Here is a 26,652-nt window from a genome sequence, read left to right on the forward strand (position 1 = left end):
CGGCTGAAGGCGGCGCTAAACCACTGAGCCACCCGGGCTGCCCAAACTACTCTTGCTTAGTACCTAGTAAATGCTTGCTATCATTTCTCCCTTCTTCTTTCCCTCTGCTTTGCTACTCAGTGCTTCCTGCTCAACTGCCAAAAAATAAAGTCAAAACTATATGGAGCAACCAGAACTTTCCGAAAATTCGCCCAAAAAATGTCTTTTGTGGATGAAATTGTGCTTTGGTGTGATTATAGGAGGTTACAGATGACTGTGAGCAAATATTAATATTGCTGATACAAAGGAGTGGGAACTGGTGCCTAGATACGAGTCTCCAGTAGAGAGCTCGGGCCACGACCTCCTCCTCTGACCATATATGCTCAGATCATACTGAAAAGAAATATGCGAAGATTATTAATTGTGGTTATTTTCTGTGGAATCCAGGGATGGGGGCAAGTGTGAGAGAGTGTATGTCCTTATGGGGCTGAGGGATATTTGTGTTTTTGTTTAGGTTTTTATTTATTTATTCATGAGAGAACAGAGAGAGGCAGAGACACAGGCAGAGGGAGAAGCAGGTTCCCCATGGGGAGCCCAATGCAGGACTTGATCCTGGGACCTCGGAGTCACAACCTGAGCCAAAGGCAGATGCTCAACCACTCAGCCACCCAGGCCCTCGGGATATTTGTATTTTGGAAAGACTTGGGCACACGACCCCCCGGCCCCCAGGGTTAATGTGATATGCTCCTACCCCACCTCACCCCCCACACGAGAATTATTACTACTTTAGATTTTCTAGACTTGGTCTTGTAGGGGAGGAAAAATAATTTTCCCTCTGCCTTTCACTGTTCTTGGCTAGGATCTCCTCGTGCTAAAAAGCAACAACAACAAAAGATTAGCAGGAGGAGAAAAAAAAAAACCCCTATTTTAGTTATGTACAGACAGGAGCCCCACTTGAGTATGAGACTCAAAAAACCCCAGAAGATTGAGGATTACATACCATCCAGGGCTAAGGAAAGGGATGGGGTCTGGGACCCAAAGCAGGGGAAGGCCATTCACCGGAAGGCAATTCACAGGAAGGTGAGAAGAGGAAATGTTTGGTAAACAAAGGTTGCCTTGCCCAGCAGATAAATCTCTCAGGTGAAAAGTCATCTCTGGCAGTAGCTCTTCCTGCTACAGGCCGCCTTTCTAATGTAAATTTATTTCATAAATATAGATTTCCCTTACAAAAGGGTAACCTGTATTCTGTTTTCAGAGCTTCTTCAGTGTCTGCAGTGTCTTAAAAATAATCAGCTCAAAATAATCTTTATACCAAAGAGGCGTATTTTGGGGTGGCGTTTTCTGCTACTTCAGTCAAATAGAAAAATCGGGGCAGCCCCGGTGGCTCAGCGGTTTAGCGCCACCTTCAGCCCAGGCCCTGATCCTGGAGATCCAGGATCAAGTCCCACGTCAGGCTCCTTCTCTCTCTCTGTGTCTCTCATTAATAAATTAATAAAATCTTAAAAAAAAAAAAGAAAGAAAAGTCGTGTGCCTCTCTAGGAGTTCACCTAACAATTGTCAATTAGCTGGCCTAACGATGTTTTATGACTTAATAATGTTCAATGTCCAATATCACATGATAGAGCTGATGTTTAGAGCTTACAAAAAAAAAAAAAAAAAAAAGCAAGTGAGCTCTGCAGGGGAAGCTAACCACGTCCAGGCTTGCCTACCTTCAGCCTCTCATGCTCTGAATTTCTGAATTCTGAGCCCTGCCTCAGAGAACACAGATGTGCTCACATCTGCCGAGACCACAGACGGAGAGGAGGGATAAAGAGAATGAAATAAAAAGCAACCCCTTAAGTTCCCCAGATCCTAAAGAGTTCTCTCGCAACCTACCTAGGCAAAGAAATAAAAACTCAGACACCTAATTAACGTGTGATCGCAATTCTTCACCCTCAGAAGCACACGGAAACCCATTAAGTAAAATCCCTCTCTCCTAACGAGCCCTACAGAGTTGGCCGTGCAACTGAAGAGCTCTCCTTTGACATTCCAAGGTTCTTTTCATTCCCTCGTTGGAAAGAAATTTAACTTGACTTTTCATAAGCAAAAGCCCCCCAAACAAAGGAAGGATTGGTGCCTCCCTCATCACTTTTCAGCCTGCGGCACTGCAGCCAATAGCAGGGATCCCCCATTCAAGCAACAAACCTCAGTTACCCACACATGCACGCCGAGCAAAAAGAATTAATTTGGGCAGTATGTTCACTGCTTCCTTTTCTCCTGGAATACGTGATGAATTTTTATGGAGGGTGGTGGAGGAAGGGAAGGACCACATTCAAATGAAACCCAACATCCCTCTCCTACAGTGTCATTTCGAAGGCCAGATAAAAGCCAAATGAGGAGGCTGGGAACGAGTGCACGACGTAGCAGTTCTGCAAACCACCCTCTGTTCCCTTCTGGAGCCGGGAGGTCACACCCAGGCATCAGAATAGCTTCTCTCCTCAAAGTAAATTAACTGGTAAGTGCCTTCTTGTTTCTTTTCCTCCGACTGACACATTCGCAGCTGACCTGATGAGGATTTTCTGCAGATGATTTATTTACAAAACAGTATTTTGACTAACCACCAGCTGGCAAACAAGAAAAAGGACTCCTGATCGCTTAGGAAAAGCCCTACAAGCCGATTCCTGTTTCTGTTCCCTGGCCCAGGGCTTCGGGAAGGTCCTAACCCGGTTTGCTCGGCTGCCGATGAAAACACAGAAAGAGGGGACCAGGAGGAGGTTGCTGAGCTAAGGGGGTGGGGGGAGGGCCCAAACAACTTTCAGTAATTCCCTCTGCTTTTACCTAGGAAATTACAGCTCATAAATGCGGATTTTAAGTAGTTGTGACTCAGAAATAATCAAACATCATTTGTGGAAAGGCCACTTAGGGAAAACTAGTAGGAGGAAATGGTGCTCTCAGATGAAAATTGATTTTGCCCTCCTTAGATGACAAGGTAGGGAAAAAGTTCTAAATGGAGCTGTAATGTGGTTTGGTTGGGTTTTTTTTTTTTTCCCTCTCTTTTAAAGATGAATAGCTCGTGGTTTGTCAAAGCAAACATTTCTTTGTTGTTGCTGCATTTTTGAAATCTCATAATCAATTGCCTGTGAGAATAATTGGTACCTAGGCTCTCCTAATGAAGGACAAATGGCTAAATGCGGGGAAATCGCTGGCAGAAAAGGTTCAGCGAACTTGATTGTTCTTGGGGGAGGCAGAGAGCTGTGAGCCCCAATGGCTTTCTGTCTAATAGCTGATCCTTCCCTCTAAGTGAAAGCTAATGAAAACCAAATGAAAAGTTGATAACTTTCATCAGCAATTATTCTTTCAAATTGGCCGTTTTCACTTAAAACCAACTCATTCGTCCAAGCAAACTTGTTGCTTAATGGATCCGCCGCTATTTTTTGGTTTGTTTTTGAGGGGTTGTGGGGGAGGGAGGGGGAGAAAAAAAGGGCCAAGGGGCCTTCCTCTGGGTCTCCAATTCTAGTTCAGGTCATTCCTCTGACTGAATGAATGCTCATCACGTTTGCACATCTTCCAGACACTAAATGCTAAATGCTTTGTCAGTTTTTTTCACTGCCTTTTTTATGGTTTCACCTGAGACCTCAGACATTTAATTTATAACAGAAAGTCACATATTTTCTGTGTGACTTTACCACTAATTGTCATCTGTCTGAGACAGATATTTAAGCCACATTCCCTTTGTGAAGGCCACAGCAGTCAGAGATGCCCCCATGGAAGTAATTTTAAAAGGAGAAAAGCTTTATGCTCAATTTTTTCCCCAAATTATTTATAATTTTTTAAAAATCAGAAGCAATCAAATATCCAATGGTAGGAGGCTAGTGAAGGAACTTCTTATGTAGCATCTCAATGAAATATTTTGCAGTCATTGGAATATCATATTTTGGAGGATTATGTAACATCACGGATGAGTGCTTATAATATTAACAATGATTATAATTAGCAAAAAAAAGTAAATGCAGTTGAGAAAACTGAAGAAAATACAAAAAACTGAAATAGTTGTGTTAAGCCAAAAGTGAGTTTATGATGTGCTGATGGTGAGCTGATGGTATGTTAGGGAAAGAAAAACTTCCCTCTATCCTCTTAGGTTCAGTTCTGAAGGTCTGCAAATTAAATTGACTAGAGACAGATTAGTAAGCAAAAACATCAAATTTAGTCACATATTTTTATGAACCTTTATAGGGAGTTCAGAGAAAACTGTGACTCAAAGAGATGGTTAGAATTTGAGGTTTATATATCATCTTCATAAAAGAAGGGGAAAAGAAGAAAGGACATTTATGGGAAAACAAATGACTTTTTTTTTTTAAGATTTTATTTATTTGTTCATGAGAGACACACAGAGAGAGGCAGAGACACAGGCAGAGGGAGAAGCAGGCTCCCCACAGGAAACCCATTACAGGCTTCTATCTAAGACCCCGGGATCAACTACCAGAGCCAAAGGTAGATGCTCAACCACGGAGTCACCCAGGTGCCCTGAAAACAAATGACTTTTTGAGAAGATAAATGGGCTCTTAAAAGAATAGATGTGACTGTGTCTGTTCGGTGTGGTGTGAAGACTTCTCATTTCTGGTGAAGAGTCAGTCTTCCCTGATTGCTCTCCAGGAGGGGCTTTATGACAATTGCATTATTTGGGGGCCTCAAATGCCTTCTGCTCAAAATAATTTTTATGCCACACTGGTGTATGCTAGACCTTTTATGTGATATATCTTCTTTTTACCCTAAACTTTCTCTAATAATCTATTACTTTCATCATTTAAAACTTTATCATATTGAAAATTCCTATTTTTTTTCTTCAGTCTTCAATTTTCACAAAAACCACAAAATTTAAATCCTTTCATTTCATGGGGGCTCTTTAGGTCTAATTCACCTGGTTTCTTTGGTGACATTAACTTTGGTAAAGGTTTCTGCCTCATAAAACTTCTAATGAAAGTAGTGAAAGCCAAGAGTACAATAAAAACGGATAGCATAAAACTTGATAGAAAAAAACATAACTCGGGATCCCTGGGTGGCACAGTGGTTCGGCATCTGCCTTTGGCCCAGGGCGCAATCCTGGAGACCCGGGATCGAATCCCACGTCGGGCTCCCGGTGCATGGAGCCTGCTTCTCCCTCTGCCTCTCTCTCTCTCTCTCTCTGTGACTCTCATAAATAAATTAAAAAAAAAAAAGAAAAAAACATAACTCGTTAAACGAAGATTGCTAACAGCATTCTCTTAAATCAGACAATGTCCAAATACGCTTCAAATCTATTATTGTAGGGATCCCTGGGTGGCGCAGCGGTTTGGCGCCTGCCTTTGACCCAGGGCGCGATCCTGGAGATCCGGGATCGAATCCCACGTCGGGCTCCTGGTGCATGGAGCCTGCTTCTCCCTCTGCCTGTGTCTCTGCCTCTCTCTCTCTCTCTCTCTCACTGTGTGCCTATCATAAAATAAATAAATTAAAAAAAAAAAAAAAGTTAAAAAAAAAAAAAACAAATCTATTATTGCACTAGGTCTTCACACTTGATATTTTGATTTTTCAAATTTCATTTAAATTCAATTAATTAGCATATAATGTATTATTGGCTTCAGAGGTAGAGGTCTGTGATTCATCAGTCTTATATAATACTCAGTGCTCGTTACATCATGTGCTCTCTTTATTTTTTTTTTTAAGACTCTATTTACTTATTCATAGAGGCATAGAGAGAGAGAGAGGCAGAGACACAGGCTGAGGGAGAAGCAGGCTCCCGAAGTGGGACTCGATCCCAGGTCTCCAGGATCACGACCCGGGCTGCAGGCGCTAAACCACTGCGCCACTGGGGCTGCTCCATGTGCTCTCTTTCATGTTCATCACCCACTTAACACCGTCCCCCTACTCCCTTGCCCTCTAGGGAATATTTTGATTTTGCTGTCACTCCAGAGCTCCAATACCAACTCTCCTTTTAGCTTGTTTCATTGCTTGAGGCAAAATAAACTCTCTGGACCTCAGTTTCCTTTTCTTCAAAACAAACCGGATAGGCTAGGTTTTCTTCCAATACTACAATCCACCTCCCTCCCCCCACTTTTTTTTTTAGAGTAAGCTCTGCACCCCACATGGAGCTTGAACTCACAACTGTGAGATCAAGACCTGAGCTGAGATCAAGAGTCAGATACTTAACTGGCTGAGCCACCCAAACACCCTGTCTTCCTCCCTTCTTAAACCTCTGGTTAAGGCATTGCTCAATGTGACATATTTACTGGAAACCTAGCACATATGGTAGGTAGCTAATAAATACTAGTTGATGGGATGTCTGGGTGGCTCAGCGGTTAAGCATCTGTCTTTTTGGCTCAGGGCATGATTCTGAGGTCCTGGGATCGAGTCCCACATCAGGCTCCCTGCATGGTGCCTGCTTCTCCCTCTCTCTGCCCTCTCTCTCTCTTATGAATAAATAAATAAAATTTAAAAAAATTACTAGTTGAGACAACTCTTTCATTCAGACTATTTTTTCATATTCTTCAATTATTATAGTATGTTTTCATTATTCCATTGATACTCCAATAAGATGAAAAATGTTCTTCGTTGTTAAAGACAACAGTGTTGGTTGGAACAAAGTATGCATGACTCAGGCACAAACATTTTGTTAGAAATCATGCAGTTGTCCTTTCATCCAAAGTAATATATTGGTCAGATGATTAATTAGAAGGTGGAGGCCAGATGTTAAATAGGGCCTGACTTTGCCTGTAGAAGAGTTTCTTTCAATGAAGGGAACTAACCAAGGGGAGCACCAACTATCTGATCTTGGCCTCATTGGCCCTTGCTCATTGTTAAAACAATCATCAACTAGCCCGTGGGAACTTGAGTATATGAAATACTGCATAGGGCAGCTCTCTGCAGGATGTGTGCAAGTAAAGACTTGGTTTGTGATAAAATAATTCACCAAATCAAATAAATAAGGTGTGTTATGACTTTTTGAATGGTTTAAATATTATTTTGCTGTTTCTTCCTCTCAGTTTCACCTTCGTGGGGAAGATGGAAGTTGGGGGGACACCTCTCTGGCTCAGCTTGTAGAGCATGAAACTCTTTGTTTTTTTTAATTTTTAAAAAGATTGTATTTGTTTATTTATTTGTTTGTTTGTTTGTTTATTTGTTTATTTATTTATTTAAGAGAGAGACAGCGCATGCACAAGAGTTGGGAGGGGAAGGACAGAGGGAGATGGGGGGGGGGCGGCATGCAGACTCAACGCTGAACATGTTGCCAAGATCTTGATTTCAAGGTTGTAAGTTTGAGCTCCACATTGGTTATAGAGATTACTTTAAAGAAATAAAAATCTTAAGAAAAAAAGATGAGGTTTGGAAATTTTGTTTATTTATTTGGAAGTCTATTATTTTTCATTTTGTTGGGGGGAAAGGAGTTATTTTTTTAATCATTCACTAAGAGAAGCTGCCTGTACATGTCCTATTCAGTCAAGCAGATACCAACAGGACCCTCGGCTCCCGTGGTAGAAGAGGACACAAGAATTTTAAAGGAAGATTCCTCCCCTCTGAAAGCTTAAAGATGTGCTGCCTTGGGGACAGAATGAAATTATTAAACTAAAAAGGTTTGTTTGTTATGTTTTTAGTAATCTGTATGTTCAATGGGGCTTGAACTCACAACCCTGAGATCAAGAGGCACACGCTCTGCTGACTGAGTCAGCCAGGTGCACTAAACTAAAAAGGTTTAGAAGTTTGGAGTGCCTACAGAGGTGGGGCTTACGAAAGGGAAGGGAGGATGTGAACAGGAGTATGCAAGTTAACACTCATGGAGGAAGTGAGACAGTGGGAGAGGTGGGTACCCGTGTACCATCATGAGCCAAAGTGAGATGACAAGATTTGGACCTGACTAACTGATGGGTTGACCCACCAGAAGTCCTCCTCAGCCTGAGGAGTTTGTAGAATAACTTGCTGGGAGGGAGGAGCACAGACCTTGGACCCCCAAGAGGAGAAAGGGCATGGAGCTGCATGCAAGTTTTTCTTGCATGCAAGAAAAACAAAGAGCTATTTTGGGATTTCCTCTACCAAAAAAAATATACACGAAAGAGAATTCTCCATTCCACTTCATCCTGAACCTCTACCCAGCCTTGACTGGGCAAGCAGCCTGGTGTCCTGGCAGCGCATGATGGAGTCATGATGCCCAGGGGTCCAAACTTGTACACAAACACATATAATTCACCTCCTGGAGGCCCCGGAAATACTTTTTGGTGAACCCTTCTCAAGTGTGATGTACTTATTGGACAAACACAGTACATGTTACATCTGCCAATGGAGACACCCCAATGAACCCTGAATTAAAACTAAATACTACCCCATTTGCGCCCACTGTCAACTGGGGAAATTTTCAGGTTACCATAGATATATATTTATATAATACTCAATGTTTTTCAGTGCTCTTTTCAGCAGTACTGCTGACTACTATCCTTAGGAATCCACATCTAACTCAATTCTGCATTGAAGGTGTTCTCACTTAAGTCCTGAAAACCTGTATTACCAGTGTGGCTGAGCTGTATGAAGTATTTCAGAGTTTAACCATTCCAGTAATACAGACGGTCTCAAAGTCAGACTAACCCAACTAGGACCAGGAAATTCCCAAGCAGACTTTGTTTGGTGTGTACTTTTTATTTTTTTAATAAAAAAATATTTTATTTATTTCTTTTTTTAAAAGAAAGATTTTATTTATTTATTCATGAGAGACAGAGAGAGAGAGAGAGAGAGAGAGGGAGGCAGAGACACAGGCAGAGGGAGAAGCAGGCTCCAAGCAGGGAGCCCGATGTGGGACTCGATCCCGGGTCTCCAGGATCACACCCTGGGCTGAAGGCAGCACTAAACCGCTGGGCCACCCAGGCTGCCCCTTATTTATTTCTTTATTTGAGAGAGAGAGAGAGAGAGAGCACTAGAGGGAGGGGAAGAAGCAGACTCCCTGCTCAGTGGGGAGCCCAACATAGGGCTCGATCCTGGGTTTCTGGGCTCATGACCTGAGCCAAAGGCAGATGCTTAACTGACTGTGCCACCCCGGGACCTCTATACTTTTATTTTTAATTTATTTAAGATTTTATTTTTTAAGTCTTCCCTACACCCAATATGGGGCTTGGACTCACAGCGCCTGAGATCAAGAGTCACACACTCTGCTGACTGGGGCACCCAGGTGCTCCTGGAGCATACTTTTTACTTTTTCTTTGAAGATTTTTATTTATTTATTCATGAGAGACACAGAGAGAGAGGTGGAGAAGCAGGCTCCATGCAGGGAACCCAATGCAGGACTTGATCCTGCGACTCCAGGGTCACGCCCTGAGCCAAAGGCAGGCTCTCAACCGCTAAACCACCCAGGCATCCCTGGAGCGTACTTTTTAAACTGAAGTTGGAAGTAGAGTAGGAAATGGATTCAGGCCCATCAGTGGGTTAGGCAGACATTTTAGAACATGAAAAACAGGAGGCCCTGTGAGTATTACTGTCAAAAAGGCAATCTCATGATTAGAAATTTCCGAGTAAGGTGAAGCCAAGAAAGTAACTCATTTCATAAAGTTTAACACACAAAGAATTCAATGAGGAGAGGTCAGAGCATTCCCTCAGGCGTCAGGCAAACAGATTTTACTCATGCTTAAAATGGCTTTCAGGGTTACTCTCTGAAGCTCTCATTTCTTTTTATGCCCCCCCCCAAAAAAGAGTTATTAAAGAACTGTCTATGGTCAACCAGTCATCTAGTATAATAACTGAATCAGTTGAGTTTAATTTTCCCGTTTCAAATGTTTTGCATAACTCCGTGTGACAGACCTCGTTATTCAACAAGAAGGGATTGTCACAAACACATGTGATGTAATCATTGCAAAAGTGTTTGAGGAACACTTGGGGTGTGTCAGGGCTTGGGATAAAGGCAGAGTTGCTATTTAAAAGGGAGGACTTCATGGAAAGCCAAGTGTAATAAATGTTTGGGGTTGAATTTTCACTAAGTCTGCACTGTCCCTAATGGCATGAAAAGTGATTTGGAGATAGAGTTGGATCCCTGGAGCTAGAACAAAGTGCTCATAGATATGACATTCTTTTTTTTTTAATTTTTTTTTTTTTATTTATGATAGTCACAGAGAGAGAGAGAGGCAGACACAGGCAGAGGGAGAAGCAGGCTCCATGCACCGGGAGCCCGATGTGGGATTCGATCCCAGGTCTCCAGGATCGCGCCCTGGGCCAAAGGCAGGCGCCAAACCGCTGTGCCACCTAGGGATCCCCAGATATGACATTCTTAATCTTTCATAAAACCTTCTCTATGACGGTTTAGAATGATAAACTTCGTTTGAGTAGAAAAAACATGTGGTAACGGAGTATCCTGCTTAATTTTATAGTTAAGGGTTGACATCGATTTTTTAAAAATTAGGTTATACCCTATTAAAAGCGCTGTTATTTGACTTGATCATTTTTGACCTAACAAAATGGAAGTTTCCTATGCTTTAAGAAAAAATATGGATTACTAATTTAATAAAAAAACAGTAAGATATTTATATATAAGTACTTGTTTTATTATATAAATATTTGTGTGTTTTACTTCTATATGATACAGTTTATTATATTTAACATTAAAACCATAGTAAACATACTATAGTTTTGATGACTAAGAAAGAATTTTCTCCTTCATTCACTAAACTTTTATTGAGCACCTATTATATATTTTCTGCCCTCTGCTCTGTACTTGAGACATAGAATGAGTAAAGCATAATCCTTGCCCTTGAGGCCCTCACACTCTAGTAACGGAGGTAAACACATCCATGGATAATTACTAAAGAAAGGTGTGTACAACGGTTAAGAAAGAAATCTCTGAAGCCAGACAGACCCAGAAGTGGTCTGTTTTTGACTCTTTAAGATTTTTTTTATTTGGGATGCTGGGTGGCTCAGTGGTTGGGTAGCTGCCTTCGGCTCAGATCATGATCCCAGAATCCCGGGATCCGGTTCCGCATCAGGATCCTCAGCATCCTCACAGGAACCTGCTTCTCCCTCTGTCGTGTGTGTGTGTGTGTGTGTGTGTGTGTGTGTGTGTGTGTGTGTATGTGTGTGTGTGTCTCATGAATAAGTAAATAAATCTTTAAAAAAATTGTATTTATTTATTCATGATAGACACACAGAGAGAGGCAGAGACATAGGCAGAGGGAGAAGCAGGCTCCCCCAGAATTCGATCCCAGGACCCCAGGATCATGACGTGAGCCAAAGAAGACAGACGCTCAACCGCTGAGCCACCCAGGTGCCCCAGACCCAGAAGTCTTGTTTGAGTTTCAGCACGATTGCTAAATACCCAACCTTTCTTTGCCTCCTGGAAATAATAATAGTACCTCGCAGGGTCGTTGTGAGAATTAAATGTGAAAATGTACGTAAAATTCCTTAGTATTGTGTTGTACTTAACAAGGATGTGGGAAATGTTAGGTATTGCCGTAATGTGTTAAATGCTGTTATATAATTAGGCGTGCCTGGGATTTCTTCCTTTTGCATGTGGTTAAGTGAACTGGTTTTAATTATGAGTAATACATGATTAGACAACCATGATGGTTAAGAGTGAACCAGTTTGCTCTTGGTAAGATTTTAGAGGAAAATTTCATCACCTTTTCCTGGAAGTAAGACCCATTGTCAACCAAAAGTCCTGTCTAATTAAGTGGCTGAATAGAGTTAACACATCCCTCAGGAGTGAGGCTAGCTTTCCTAAGTACTTGACATTCTTTTAACACCTATAACAAAAAAAGAGGAACTGAACACAGGAACTAATGAATTTGATGATAATCAAGAACTTAAATTCTTGCCTCAAACTCACCTTTCCTTTCTCAGATAAAAATTATTGTTAGTTTTTGTTGAGATGCCGCGGGCATAAATACCTTCTATCAAAAACCACTAAGTTGGGTAGCGGGTGGGTCAGCAGTTTAGGGCTGCCTTCAGCCCAGGGTGTGATCCTGAGACCCGGGATCAAATCCCGCATTGGGCTCCCTCCATGGAGCCTGCTTCTCCCTCTGCCTCTCTCTTTCTCTCTGTGTCTCTCATGAGTAAATAAGTAAAATCTTAAAAAAAAAAAAAAAAAACACTGTTGTCTTTCTGCCAGTTAGTAAATATTATCGAGCTCCCCTACTTGCCAGGCACTGTGCTAGGCTCTGAGGATATAAAGGCAAGCAAAAATACAGCCTGCTCAAGGAGAGACATTTATCAAGTAAGTATTCAAATATATAACTAAAAATTATAAGTAAAGCATAGAGAGCGATGACCCTGATTGAGACTGGGGAACAGGCTGGTGGTGGTCAGAGAAGAGCTTATTTAGGAGAGTAACATCAGGGGAGCCTGCTTCTCCCTCTGCCTGTGTCTCTGCCTCTCTCTGTGTGTCTCTCATGAATAAATAAATAAAATCTTTAAATAAATAAATAAATAAAAATTTTAAAAGAATATTCACATTCATTTATTTCAGCCTCAAATAAACAAAAGCCTGATTTTTAAAAACTAGATCTATTTTTTGCCATATTCAATGGAGTCGCTCACATCCCTGGGTGTTCTTTAGTAATTTCTTAAAGAAAGACCATTTCTTCCATTTTATATTTTCCTCAAGTAATCAGTAAATGACTTATTCATCAAACTTGAGAGAATGCCCCAAAAGAATTCTTTGGAAAAGCTGGTTTTCTTCTTGCTGAGCCAGACAATTACTGTGTTTTCTAGCCAGTTGGATTATAGCAAGTCAGTGAGATCACAGCAAGAAGCCCAGCTATGTTGTACCCGTCTTCATCACAAGAAATGAACTCATCTACACGAATCATTTGGTGCAAAATAAATAAATTCCTTTAGTAGAACATTATCACAGGATCAGAATGTCCTACTTTGGAAAAGAAGGAATGAGCACAATGTAGCTTTACAGTTAACAGCAGGAAACCATTATTTTGTTGCTCACAGTGGTATGTTTCAGCCCATGTTTTCTTAGAATGAAACATAAATCCAAAATGTTAGCTAAACTAATCGTGAATAGTATCAAGTGAGCTCTGATTATAGCCAGTGATCATTACATTAGCTGGAAACCCAGGAATTTGCTACCTTTCAACAAAGTCATGTTAGTAATGCGAATTATTTCATAATACACCCTAATAAAAAGATTAAAGTAAGATGGTAATAATAATATCTCACAATTCTTGAGCTCTTTCCCTAAGCCAGGCACTGTGAGAGACACATATATATGTTGGACAATTTTTTTTTTAAGTGAACATAACTTCAAGATTATATTGTCTTCATAATAAAACAAAATAGGACATGTAGAACTAGATCACTTGGCCCCTTCTCTTCTTTTCAAAATGCTTGCTTCTTTTAATAGCCAGTATTCTCTTAAATCCGTAGTTGGGATCAACACCTTCAAGCCTCAGCACAATCTTCTTTGTAGTTTTAGCTTTTTCCCGGAAAATCGGTCCACCTCCCATAGCCACTCTACTTCCTGTCATAATGCTGCTTTCCCTGAGCATGCAGAGAATCCTTGCCCTTCTTGTCATGTGTCACTTTGTGGGGTTGGTGCTTGCCACATTTCTTTCAGGAAATCTGGTGGGTTTTAGGAATGGTCACCATGTTTGTGAGAGCTCTGAGTGGAAAATATCTTCTTAAAACAACCCAGTAGATGGTTTATTGATGGGCTTTCTCCCCAGATGGCAGATGAAGAAACTGAAGTTGACTATAATAAAAAAAGTGATGTGATACATATGACCACTGTCTTTGATCTGCCTTTATAGGGGAAGAAAAAAAGTATATTTTCCTTTTCCTCTTCTCTGAGCTGAGGCCTCTGTAACAAAAGACAGATTAGGGATCCCTGGGTGGTGCAGCGGTTTGGCGCCTGCCTTTGGCCTGGGGCGTGATCCTGGAGACCCGGGATCGAATCCCACGTCGGGCTCCCTGCATGGAGCCTGCTTCTCCCTCTGCCTGTCCCTGCCTCTCTGTCTCTCTCTGTGTGACTATCATGAATAAAAAAAAACAAAACAAAAGACAGATTATTAAGGGAAAAGCATACAGATTTTTTAAATGGAAGTTTCACATGACATGGAGACTTCATAAGGAAATGACCCGAGGAAACAGTTACACCTGAGTGTTTTTATACTTTGGCCAAAAATAGAGCCTCGTGGAAAATGTGCTGGGACAAAGGTTTATGAGCTGAGAGTAGTACCGTGGGGGAAACATAGCAAGGCTTGTTTGTTCAGATTCTTCTGAGTCCCTCCTTCCTCAGAGGTAAAGATGCCCTTCCCTCAGGGTATGTGGAAGGCATGCACGTCTCACGTGATTCTCACAGGACCTGCTTCCAGGAGACGTTCCTGAACCCTGGAAACACACTCCTTCAGCATCAACTATTCAATATACCCAGGTGCCCTATTTTGGGGTAGCATGTCCTGCACTTCAATCCACCATACATACAGCCACAGTCCCAGCTTCGGACCACAGTAGGAGCAACAGCTGCCTTCTTGGACGCCTTTCAGAAAGTGGCTGACATGGTGACCAACACAGGTGGGGGCGTCTGGGTGGCTCAGTGGTTGAACGTCTGTCTTTGGCTCAGGTCATGATCCTGGGTCCTGGGATCAAGTCCCATATCGGGCTCCTGACAGGGAGCCTGCTTCTTCCTTTGCCTCTGTCTATGCCTCTCTCTGTGTGTCTCTCATGAATAAATAAATAAAATCTTTTAAAAAAATCAGTATCTATGGCAGATTGAGAAAAAATGTGAAATAGTACATACAAATAAGGCAATGGGAAGAGGGATCTGGAGGCAGGAAAGAAAATGGTAATAGTAGCAGATGACTGTATCAGACACGGAACTTCTCTTGACCACCTCATTTCATGCCCACAGTGACCTGGTCAAGTAGGTACTCTTCTTATCCCTCTTTTACAGATGGAGAAATTGAGGCTTAGAGCCTTTGACTAACCTCGGCAAGGCCTCACAGGGAGGTAGTAAGTGGAACTGTGATTCCAAACCAGGGTCTGCTTGACCCCAGGGGCCTTGCTCATCACTACCATAAAACACAGCCCTGGGACACCTGTGTGGCTCAGTGGCTGAGCGTCTGCCTTCAGCCCAGGGCCTGATCCTGGGGTCCTGGGAACTAGTCCCACGTCGGGCTCCCTGCATGGGGCCTGCTTCTCCGTCTGCCTGTGTCTCTCTGCCTCTCTCTCTGTGTGTCTCTCATGAATAAATAAATAAAATCTTAAAAAAAAAAAAAAAACCCACAGCCCAGGACTGCTTGTGGTTGCTGGTGGATTTCGTGGAAGCACCTGATGAAGACAGGCTGGCGGCAGAGAGGGCAGTTTAAGAACAGAAGAGACAGGGTGACAGAGAGAGAAGACAGACATGGAAGACTGGAAAGGGGACGTAGAACTACAACTACGTAAGCACCTGGACGTATTTAGGCCTCCCAAGGAGAGTGGGCAGCAGGGCAGAGACAGAGACCAAGCTGGAGCGTCGCTGGGCCCGGGGCCTTCTCTCCACCCGGGTGACCCGACATGTGTTCTTGGCCGAGGAGGGGGTTCTGGGTCCTGGAACTGCAGCACTGATGAGGCAAGAGGGCCCAGCACACCAGTTACCTGGAGCGGAGGGGCTGGAGCTCAGGCTTGGCTCCCCTCCTCGGCTGGAGCAGCTGCAGCAGTGCTGAAAGTGGCCTGGGTCTGACTGCAAAAAGAAAAAAAGGAAAACCAGAGGGAGAGGAGAGGAGAGCTGCACATCTCTGAGTACCGTATCTGTTCCTCTTGCTTATTGGTCTCCCGATTCCAACAGTCCTATTAGGGATCCCACTGCTAACACATAGTCTTCAAGAGGACAGGTGGGGGTGCAGGGAAGAGAGTCTGGAAACCCTAAAGATAGAATTTGCCTCCACCATGCCAAACTTTGGGTGCTATCAGAATTCTCTCCCCTGAAGCCCTTCCCTACTGGTCTGGAATTCCACTTAGCTCTCCTTCCCTCTGAGGGAGTGCTTCTCCAACTTGATGTTCAGTTTCATCATGATCCTAGGAGTGGTTGGTAAATTTAGGTTTGGAAATTGAATGGACCAGAAAGAAACTTAATATACATCTTTTTTTTTTTTTTTTTTTAAAGATTCTACTTATTTCTTCATGAGTGACACACACACAGAGAGGTAGAGACACAGACAGAGGGAGAAGCAGGCTCCATGCAGGGAGCCCGATGTGGGACTTGATCCTGGGACCCCAGGATCACGACCTGAGCCTAAGGCAGATGCTCAACCACCAAGCCACCCAGGCGTCCCACTTCATACACATTTTTTAAAAATCTTACCTCACTCCCATCCTCCTGTCCCTCTTCATTATCCTCCCACAGTCAGATCAACACTCTTGGATTTAAGATCTATTAAAGATCATTTTTTAAAAAAGATTTTATTTATTTATTTGAGAGAGAGAGTGGAAGACCGAGCACAAGTGATGAGGAGGGGCAGAGGGAGAGGGGGAAGCAGACTCCTTGCTGAGCGGGGAGCCCCACATGGGTCTTGTAAAGTTGCTCCCGCCCACGGTGGTAAGAGAGAGAGTGAGCCGTGGAGGTCGCGCTGGGAGGGACTTGGCAGGGTCCTTCTATGGGGTTGAGGCAGGACATAGGCTTGTGTCCATATTAGGTAAGGTATGGAGGTCAGGGGGTGGGAGAAGCCCCCGATAGACAGTTCCCAATTGGGAAGTTCCTCGGTGGAAAACTTCAGTTTCTTGGTGGTGACCTGGAGGCCGCAGTGAAGCTGGCGGGGAGGTCCGCCATCTTGGAGAGGGTTGGCGGGGAGTCCGCCATCTTGGAGCCCCCGTTTCCCCGCGGCCCGTCATTCCGACCTCTTTATATTTATATTGGTGTCAGGGGGCGTCGACTCTATTCTGGCAGTGGGACGTCGTAGAGGCCATCGGATGTGGGCAGGCGGGAATAGGGCTGTAGGAGGAGCTGGTTGCCTGATACCCTGGTTATTTCTTGCAGGCGCTCCTGTGAGCAACGTGTAAGGCAGGGAGCGATTGAGATTAACAGGAGGAGTATACAGAGGGGCCCTGCGAGGGGGAGGAGCCAAGGGACCCAGGCTTGGGGACTTAAGCCCCAAATGGAGTCATCTTGGTGTCTGGCTCGGATCCGGTCTTTGAGTTCTTTGACCTTAGAGGTGACCATGCCGACTGGTTGACGAAGTAGCCGCACTCTTCGTTTAAGTAAAGGCATGTTCCCCCTTCTTCGGGGTGGGGAGATCTAGGGCGCGGCGGTTTTGTAGGGTGACGGCGGCTAAGCTGGTGGTCTGAGTCTGTAAGGCGGTGAGTGAGTCTGCTGTTCCTTCCATGTCCTCACTGAGTGCCTGGGAAAGCTTATAATAGAAGTTAATGGAGGCTCCCAGGCCTGCCGCCCCAGTTGCCACACCGATAGTTAGTCCTGCCCCTATTAAGAAGGGAAGGCAGCGAGAGGTAGGGGACAGTTGAGATAAGAGTTGTTCAGATGAGTAGATGCTGGTGGTGGGAGACAGAAGGATGAGAGTACAATCCAAGGAATCACTGGCGGTTAGGCAGCAATAGATCCCTTTTGGGCAGGAGAGGAAGATTCCTGAGGGGGAGCAGTAAGGGAGAGTGGAGGGGTCTTTCCCTGATAGCAGGACCTGTGCATAGAGGTATAGGCCGAGAAATAGCGTGAGGGAGCTGAGCCTCTCACGCAGTCACATGACTCCGCCTAGATCTGGGGACTCAGGAGGAGTAGGAGAAGGAGCCCTCACCGAGCAGAGTTTGGTGGGGCCCACCATCTGGGAGGCTCACTTACTGTCACAGGGGGCCCGTTTAAGGTTGTTGATGTGCACCCACGGCTGGTGGCCCAGTAGCTTTGCCGCAGTTGGGGTGGTGAGGATGACAGTATGGGGCCCAGTCTACTACGTCTGTAAGGGACCGGGTCTGTAAGGGACCGGGGTTGCGACTCCTTAGGAGAACCTGACCCCCCCCCCCCCCCCCGCCCCGCCCCCCCAGCAGTTTCTGGGAAGGAGTCTCATCATCTTTAGGGTTGTGCGGGGCTGGGGTGACTGAGTCAGCATGAGCTCTCAGGAGAGCCCGGAGCAGAGTGAGGTAAGGCAGATAGGAGAGAAGGGGTGGAGGAACAGCAGGGAGATTGTGATCTATGAGGAAGGGAGGACCATAGAGGAGTTCAAACGGGCTTAGTCCCGAGGGTCCCTGGGGGGGCCGCCCTCAGCCTAGTGAGGGCAAGAGGTAAGAGGGTAGGCCAAGAAAGACGGGTTTCCAAGGTAAGTTTGGTGAGTTGGGCTTTAAGTAGGCCTTTGGCCTTTTCTACTTTACCCGAGGACTGAGGATGGTAAGGAATGTGCAATCTCCAGGAGATGTTGAGACTTTTAGCCACTTGCTGGGTTATGCTGGATATGAAGGCAGGTCCGTTGTCTGAGTTGAGGGTTCAGGGCAGTCTGAAACGGGGAATGACGTGTTCAATAAGGATTGCAGCCACGACGTCTGCCATATCGCGGGCCGTGGGATAGGCTTCTATCCAACCTGTGAACGTGTCAACCAGGGTTAGTAGGTAGCGGAGGTTTTTATGACGGGGCATGTTGGTGAAGTCCAGCTGCCAGTCTTCTCCCAGCTGGTGGCCTCACAATTGGTGGTTAGGTCCTGGCCTGTGGATCCCACCTTGTGCATTGACAGCCGAACAGATAGTGCATGCCCTGTGAATGGTTTCAATGACTTTGGACAGAGAAGGGTGGTAGAAGAGAGGTTGTAAGAATTGAAACAACACCTGGGGGCCGATATGGAGCGACTGGTGAATTTCTGTGACCAGGGTGTGCGCCAGGTTTTCAGGTATGGCAGTGAGGTTCTGCATGTGGATCCACCCTTTGTTCCCTAGTTTGCCCCCCAACTTTTGGAGTGCTAGTGTCTCTTCCTCGGTGTAACAAGGTTGATGTGCAGTGTTGAGGAAGAGTACAGGGGCAGGAGTGGTGCTAAGGGCTGTCTGCCTGGCCACCGTATCAGCTTTATTGTTGCCTAGGGAGACCGAGTCAGGGGTAGTTTGGTGTCCCCGGCAGTGGACGATGGCGACCTCGGTGAGTCGAGAAGCCTGACAATGAGTGGCCCATTTACTATAGGGGTACCTTTGGTAGTCAGGAATCCCCTTTCTTGCCATATAATCAAATGAGTGTGGGATATGAGGTAAGCATATTCGGAGTCAGTGTAAATGGTGACTCATTGTCCCTTGGACAGGTGGAGCACCCGGGTTAGGGCTATCAGCTCTGCCTTCTGGGAAGTAGTCCCAAGAGGAAGGGGGGCTGCTTCAACAACCGCCTCAGAGGTAACTACGGCATAGGCGGCGTGGCATAGGCCATCTGAGGTCAGAAGGGAGCTGCCTTCCACAAACAGGATGTGATCAGGGTTAGTCAGAGGTTGATCAGAGAGTCCAGGGTAAGGGCAAGAGTGAGAAGGGTCAGGGGTAGGCGAGGGTGCAGGCAATAAAGTCGCAGGGTTTAAGTGGGGGGAGACAGAGATATCTGAGGGTTTTCGACGAATAACAAATGGAATAACTGCACCCGGGAGGGAGTCAGCTGGGCCAGAGACTGATGGCCAAGGGGGCCCCTGAGTCAGTGGGGGGAGTAGACTGTAAGAGGCTGTCCTAAGGTCAGTTTTAGGGCCTCCTTAGTGAGGGAGGCCGCAGCAGCCAGCGCCCTGAGACAGGGTTGCCAACCCCGGGTGGTGGGGTCTAACTGTTTGGATAGGTAGGCTACTGCCCTATATGTAGGCCCGGTAGGCTGGGCTAGAAGGCCGGTGGCTGACCCAGATCGTTCATCTGTGAAGAGATGGAACGGTTTAGTATGGTCCGGGAGGGCCAGAACTGGTTCCATAATGAGGCAGTCTCAGAGCCTCAAAAATCCATGCTGGATTGAGACAGGATCAGTTAAGGGACCCTGGGAGTTTCCTTGGCTGCTTGATATAAAGGCCGGGCCAGGATAGAGAAGTTTGGAATCCAGTGTCTAAAAAACCCCACCAGTCTTAGGAAGGAGAGTATCCCATCTGCACTCTGAGGGGATTGCAGTTCTTGGAGGAGGTGAATACGGTTCCCAGTAAGGATTTAGAGGTAGGGGTCAGAGTGATCCCTAGATATGTGACCGATGGGGTACATAGCTGGGCCTTAGACGGGTTGACTCTATACCCTCTAGCTCCCAGGAAGTTTAGTAGGGTAGAGGTATCTTCCTGGGAGGTGAGGAGGGAAGGGCTACAGAGAAGCAGGTCATCTACATACTGTAGCAGGGTACTGGCCTCCAGGAGACATTCCTGGAGGTCAGCTGCCAGGGCCTGGCCAAAAATGTGGGGACTGTCACAAAACCCTTGCGGTAGTACTGTCCAGGTAAGTTGTCCAGAAACATGGGTGTCTGGGTCTTCCCAGGTAAAAGCAAACAGGAAATAGGAGTCAGGATGCAGGGGAATAGTAAAGAATGCATCCTTTAGGTCGAGAACCGTGAGGTGTCTGGAGGGATGTGAGACAGTAGGGTATAGGGGTTGGGGACGATGGGGTGGAGTGGGACAACAGTTTCATTAATGAGCCGTAGGTCCTGTACCAGCCGATAAACCCCTGATGGCTTTCGTACAGGCAGGATTGGGGTATTGCAGGGGGAGTTGATAGGAATGAGAAGGCCCCGCTGCTTTAGGTGGTCTATTATAAGTTTGAGACCCCTACGATGGGTAAGGGAGATGGGGAACTGAGCCCTAGAAGTGTATGTGGAGTTATTCTTTAACCGGATATGAACAGGACTGTGGTGGGAGGCGACGGTGGGTTTGGATGTATCCCAAACTTGGGGATTAACGGTGGGCAGATTTGTAGGGATGAGAGTTGGAGGAGAGGGGAGGAGTGGCAGTAGACGACACTTCGAGGCTGAAGCAGGAGAGAGATGGAGGGTGGCCCGCAGTTTTTGGAGGATGTCCCTTCCCAAGAGAGGCACTGGGCAGGTGGGGATGATGAGGAATGAATGAGAGAAAGGGAAACCATCCAGGTGCAAGTAAGAGGTCAGGTTATTCTAGGGGAAGAGGAGGTACCCTCGATCCCCATCACCGCGACCGGTGAGGCCTATGTGGGTCCCGAGTAGGATGGCAGGACTGAGTAGGTAGCCCCATGTCCAGCAGAAAGGAGATGGACTTACCGGCTACCTGGAGCGTTACCCTGGGCTCGGCTTGGGGGAGGGGGTGTCCGAGTCCTGCTCGTCAGTCGTCCTCCGCCCGAGTAGCTGAAGAACAGGACTTGCCGGTCCAGGGGTCCCCCGCGTAGAGGCGTCGAGGATCCCCCGAGGCTAGGACAGTCCGACTTCCAGTGTCCCATCAGGTGACACTGAGGGCACGGCCCTGTGGGTGCCTTCGGGTTAGGACACTGCCGGGCCCTTACAGCCTGCCCCCGGGCACGTCCGGTTGCCCGTCGTCGCCGTCGCCCGCAGGGCCCCCGCCAGGGCCTGGGTTTGTGGTTGGGCCTTCTGCTGGGGCCTGGCTTGCCGTTTGAGGTCAGCTGCCTCCTCTGGGGAGTTGAACACCTTCAAGGCCATTTTCGCCAGGTCAGAGATGGGCGTCTGAGGGCCCTCCTCTGCCGTTTTTAGTTTCTTTCTGCTGTCCGGCGCCGATTGGGAAGTGAAGTGGGTCGCCAGGTCCGTGGCCCGCGCCAGGAGGCCGGGTCTAATCTATGCTGTGCTAGAGCCTCGGTCAGCCGGTTTAGGAACAGGGCAGGGTTTTCGCCGGGGGCCTGGATAACCTCCCTGATCTCATCGTAGTTAGCCGCCTCATTGGAAGCTGCCGTCAGGCGGGCGGTGAGGCCGCGAACCCTGCGGTCTCGCCGGCGGCGGCCATCTTGGCCATTGATAGCCCCTCCCGGGCTCTGCGCGGGACCGCCTGAGCGCCGCCGGCTTGGGGGCGTCGGTGAGATGGACTTGGCCGGCGTGTTCTCGGGCGGCGGCCTGGATGCGTTCCCTCTCCTCGGTGGTGAGGGTAGTGGTCTGAACCACGTGCAAGTCATGCCAGGTAAGATCATGGGCTTGGGCCAGGTATTGGAACTCTTTTATGAAATTGCCTGGGTTGGCCGAGAAGGAACCCAGGCGTGTCTCAATTTGGGAGAGGTCCTGCAGGGAGAAGGGCGCGTGCACTCCAACGACCCCTTCGGCTCCAGCCACCTCCCTTAAGGGCAGACTAAGCTGGACACAGGGTTTTGGGAGCGCGTCCGGCCGAAATGGGAGGGGAAGACGGGAAGTCCGACAGGGACTCGGCCCGCGTCGGGGTGGAGGCTCGACCCCGGAAAGGGCTCTTGGGGCCTGCAGGGGTGCCGGGGTCGCCGATTCCCCGGAGGGCTCAGGGGGCGCCGGGGGTCGAGGAGGGAGCTGATAAGAGGAGGGTGTAAGGCGGGAGCTCGAGAAGGGGGTACAGAAAGGTTTTCGGCGGTTCAGAAAGAGAGGCCTGAAGAGGAGAGTGTGGTTCCGCAGGTGCGGTAGGGGAAGAGCGCCGAGTGGGGCAGGGGCGCGAGCAAGGAGGACCTGAGAGTTGAACACTGGGAGCACGAGGACGGTCGAGACCATAGGGTCCAGAAAGCTTGGACATAGGGAATTTCGGACCACTTGCCCTGACGCCTGCACAAACTGCCGACATCTGTGAGCCCCTGATAGTCAAATGTGCCCTCGGGAGGCCATTGCGATTGGTTGTCTAATTTGTATTGAGGCCGAGCAACCGTACAGTTATGTATGAGGCGTCGCCTACGTCCGTCCTGGTCCAATTGTACGGATGTTGGCCAGAAGGCAGCCCAGGGCGTTTCGGAGTCGAATTTGGACTGGGAGGCTCCCGTGGTCCCCTTCACTGACCGACTCAGATTACGGAGGAGAGCGAGCGTTCTCTCGTCCGTGCACTGAGTCACCGGAGGGACAGTAGTTCCCGTGGAATGAGGACGTCTCCCGATTCCGTGGGGCTGACGGGGCCGCCAGGTGGCCGGGGGCTAGCCCAGGCGCGGCCGCGGCTAGGACCGGGCAACCCGGAAGTGGGTCAGGGGCCAGGGAGCACTGGCCACACGCGGTGGTGAAGGAAGCCTTCCCGGGGTGGCGGCGGAGGCTGCGTCCCCGGTGAGGAGGAGGGAGCCTCTGTGCCTGGCAAGGGCCGACCTGCCTCGCGGGTTTCGGCACCAAATGTAAAGTTGCTCGCGCCGACGGTGGTAAGAAGAGAGGCTACGAGGCAAGTGGATCCGATAAACTTTATTGCAAGCACCATCGGGCGAGGTTCCACGACTGGTGGGGGCGGGGGGGGGGGGGAGAGTGAGCTGTGGAGGTCGCGCTGGGAGGGACTTGGCAGGGTCCTTCCATGGGGTTGAGGTAGGACATAGGCTTGTGTCCGTATTAGGTAAGGTATGGAGGTCAGGGGGTGGGAGAAGCCCCCGATGGACAGTTCCCAATTGGGAAGTTCCTGGGTGGAAGACTTCAGTCTCCTGGTGCTGACCTGGAGGCCGCAGTGAAGCTGGCGGGGAGGTCCGCCATCTTGGAGCCCCCGTTACCCAGCCAGCCTGTCAGGTCTCAATGCCAGGACCCTGAAATCATAACCTGAGCAGAAGTCACATGCTTAAACAACTGAGCCACCCAGGTGCCCCAAGATAATTTTTTAAACAAACGAATCGTGACTCATGGATGAATATAAAATTAACATGTCTCAAAGGTTTTATTTAACTCATTAGTGAATGATAGAATCAGTAAGCTGTTACCACTGGTTAAAAGGAGAATTCAAGGGGTGCCAGGTGGCTCTAGTTGAGTGTCTGCCTTTGGCTCAGGTGGTGATCCCGGGGTCCCAGGGTCAAGTCCCACATCAGGCTCCCCAAAGGGAGCCTGCTTCTCCCTCTGCCTGTGTCTCTGCCTCTCTCTCTCTCCCTCTCACTGTCTCCCATGAATAAATAAATAAAATATTTTTTAAAAGAGAGAATTAAAAATCATACATATAGGGGATCCCTGGGTGGCTCGGTGGTTTAGTGCCTGCCATTGGCTCAGGGCCTGATCCTGGAGTCCCGGGATCAAGTCCCACATCGGGCTCCCTGCATGGAGCCTGCTTCTCCCTCTGCCTCTCTCTCTCTCTCTCTCTCATGAATAAATAAATAAAATCTTTAAAAAAAAAAATCATACACATATAGGCCATCAGGAATGTTGAAATGAGTTTATAAACAGTTGCAAAATTGGCAAAACTGGTTAGTACTTCACAGGCAATAATCTATTGCATTCCACTAGACACAGTTCATATTACTATGGACAAAGATCATTTGTGTTAGTATAAGTTGTCAACAATGTGTGCAACTGTAAATATTCATGCAGTAACAGAGAACCTGAAAAGACACACCAGGATACTCAGAATCTGTCTTCCCATTTCAGTATCCTTCACAATTTTTCCTGACAGGCCCTAAATACTGAAAAAATTATGATCTCCTTTATCATACATAATTCAACATAAAAATGTATGTATATATACTAAACCAAACTCATAAATTAATGAAAGTAAAATAGGTTCCCCCCCCCCCCCCCCCAGAATTTTCTTATTGCAAAATTATACACTAATCCATGGAAGTTAAACCTTTTAATGTTTTACTGCCTTTACTTTGCTGGCATACTAATTTAGTCTGCTTTTGGCCACACTGGTGATATCTTTAGTCAAGTTCTTTTATAGGCCAATAGGCTGAGTATTTTCTAATGAAATAGATCAAAGAAAAAAGAAAAGAAGAAATATTATGTAGTACTGTCACTGTAAATGGGTAAAATATCTGAAATAAAACCCAACCATAGGGGAGCTTGGCTGGCTGAGTCAGAAGAATAGGTGACTCTTGATCTTGGGGTTGTGAGTTCAAGCCCCATGCTGGGGGTAGCAAAGACTTAAAAATTTTTCAAAAATCTTAAAAGAACCACAACAACCCTAAGTAATATTTTTCAGGACACCTACATATCACAAATCCTATCTTACACTATACTTCTGTATTAAGACTACTGTAGTGATTTTAATTCTCATGTTCCACTTAAGTGTGTCAAGAGGTTGAGGGGTATGTGTGTGTATTTTTTTGAGCAGTATGATAGGATGTCACCTTGAAAACACTTGAGATATTTGCTGCGTCCGTTAGTTAAAAGAATCATTTTTTTATTATTATTCAAGGTAAAAAACTAATTACAAATTTAAACAAACTGTTTTAAATACTATTTGCCTAGGGAGCAAGCAGCTTTTCCAGATTTGAAAATGAGAAGGTGGGGATTGGATAGGGGGATAAAGATGAAAAATTGGAGGCTCGTGGTTATACTTTGCTCCATTTGCTCTAACCCTGAGCTGGGAGTAGAAATAGTAAGGACAGTATAGTCCAGTAGACTATGAAGGGTGCCCAGAGACAACAGCAGCCGTGCGTCCCTGGATGACACTTGCCAGCTGGGACTGTTAGCCACTAGCACCATCAGCAAGCCCCAGTGGTTTGCCAGGAGGACTTGAGCATGGGAAGGCTGTTGTTTTGTGGTTAACACTTCCACCCAGCTCCATGTGGCAAACATCCAAATTAGACAAAACTAATGGCCAGGCTACTGCTATTCCACATCTGTTTGGGTTCCTCTTGATTCTCGCTCCAAGCCATGATTTCTACATTCTGACTCCTGGCTGATCCGGTTCCTGCAGCTTTATTTGTTTTTGGTCTTACTGAGTGAGTGTCGGTGCTTGGCCAATAAATAAGCTATAGTCCCTGACGCCTGGCTTCCTATCGCTGGCTGGCTTCATTCCTCTGCATGTGGTAGGACAGCGGTTCTCCTGGAGTCAAGTCTGCTCTACCCTGTGCGGTGAGTCCTCCCTTCCAAGGTCCCCAGCAGCAGCAGCAGCAGCAGCAGCAGCAGCAGCAGCAGCAGCAGTAGCAGCGGCTACACGTCCTTCAAGGTCACTCTCTACTTTGTGCCTTGACAGGCTTGCTTTCTCAAGGCTCTGCTGCTCCCTCCAGGAGCCCAGCAGCACTACCTCAAAGTATTGCTTGACTCAGGTTTATCTAGATAAACTATTTGGTTGCTGAAGTAATTCCAGAATTCTGATGCTCCCAACGTGCAATAAGAAAGAAAGCAAAAAAGAGTAAAGCCAAATTTCATTTTTGACCATAATGACAGGAGTTGATGTTTAGTAGGTAAAATTATTGGCGTATAGCAATGTCTATATTTATTGAAGATCTTCCTCACTTGTTCTTTCAACAGGTGTTTCTTGGGCATATGCAATGTTCTGGGAATTGTTCTAGCAACTAAGGATATAGCAGAGAATTTTAAAAAGACAAAGTTTTCGTACTCAGCTTACATCTAATGGAGTTTCTTAGAGAGAGGAGGTAAATAATTAATGATTTAAAGAGTTCTGCTTTAGAGAGCAGAGAACTTTCAGGGTCTAATTGGTATGCTAATAATACGTGTTCTCTCACTTAATCGCAGATAAAGTACCCATTTAATTTGTGGCCCCTACCTGAAATCAGGGCACAGTGCTCCAAAAGATAAAGTCCCGCAAGCCTTGAAGAGTTGAGATATAGAAAATACCCTGACTTGTATTTTTTTCAACTTTTTATTTTTATTTTTTAAAGATTTTATTTATTTATTCATGATAGAGAGAGAGAGGCAGAGACACAGGCAGAGGGAGAAGCAGGCTCCATGCAGGGAGCCCGACGTGGGACCCGATCCCGGGGCCCCAGGATCAGGCCCTGGGCCAGAG

At 46.5% G+C, this 26,652-nt stretch overlaps 1 protein-coding gene and 1 pseudogene across 9 annotated transcripts in view; one reads left to right on the forward strand and one right to left on the reverse strand.

The window, feature by feature from the left end:
- Positions 1 to 2,148: 2,148 nt before the first annotated feature.
- CMKLR2 (chemerin chemokine-like receptor 2) overlaps positions 2,149 to 26,652 on the forward strand; it is a 53,086-nt gene continuing 28,582 nt past the window's right edge. For 2 of the 9 annotated variants that reach the window (XM_026002481.2, XM_026002484.2), the window contains exon 1: positions 2,149 to 2,473. The gene's annotated coding sequence lies outside the window, so the exon portion shown is untranslated. Of the gene's footprint in view, positions 2,474 to 7,428; positions 7,563 to 25,371; positions 25,755 to 26,652 lie in introns of those variants that run through there. The other 7 variants (XM_026002483.2, XM_026002480.2, XM_072742132.1 and 4 more) reach the window with 7 other exon arrangements.
- On the reverse strand, positions 13,257 to 13,624 carry LOC112922839 (large ribosomal subunit protein eL42-like; annotated as a pseudogene).

Source organism: Vulpes vulpes, chromosome 16, assembly GCF_048418805.1.
Source record: "Vulpes vulpes isolate BD-2025 chromosome 16, VulVul3, whole genome shotgun sequence".
NCBI classification, from domain to species: domain Eukaryota; kingdom Metazoa; phylum Chordata; class Mammalia; order Carnivora; family Canidae; genus Vulpes; species Vulpes vulpes.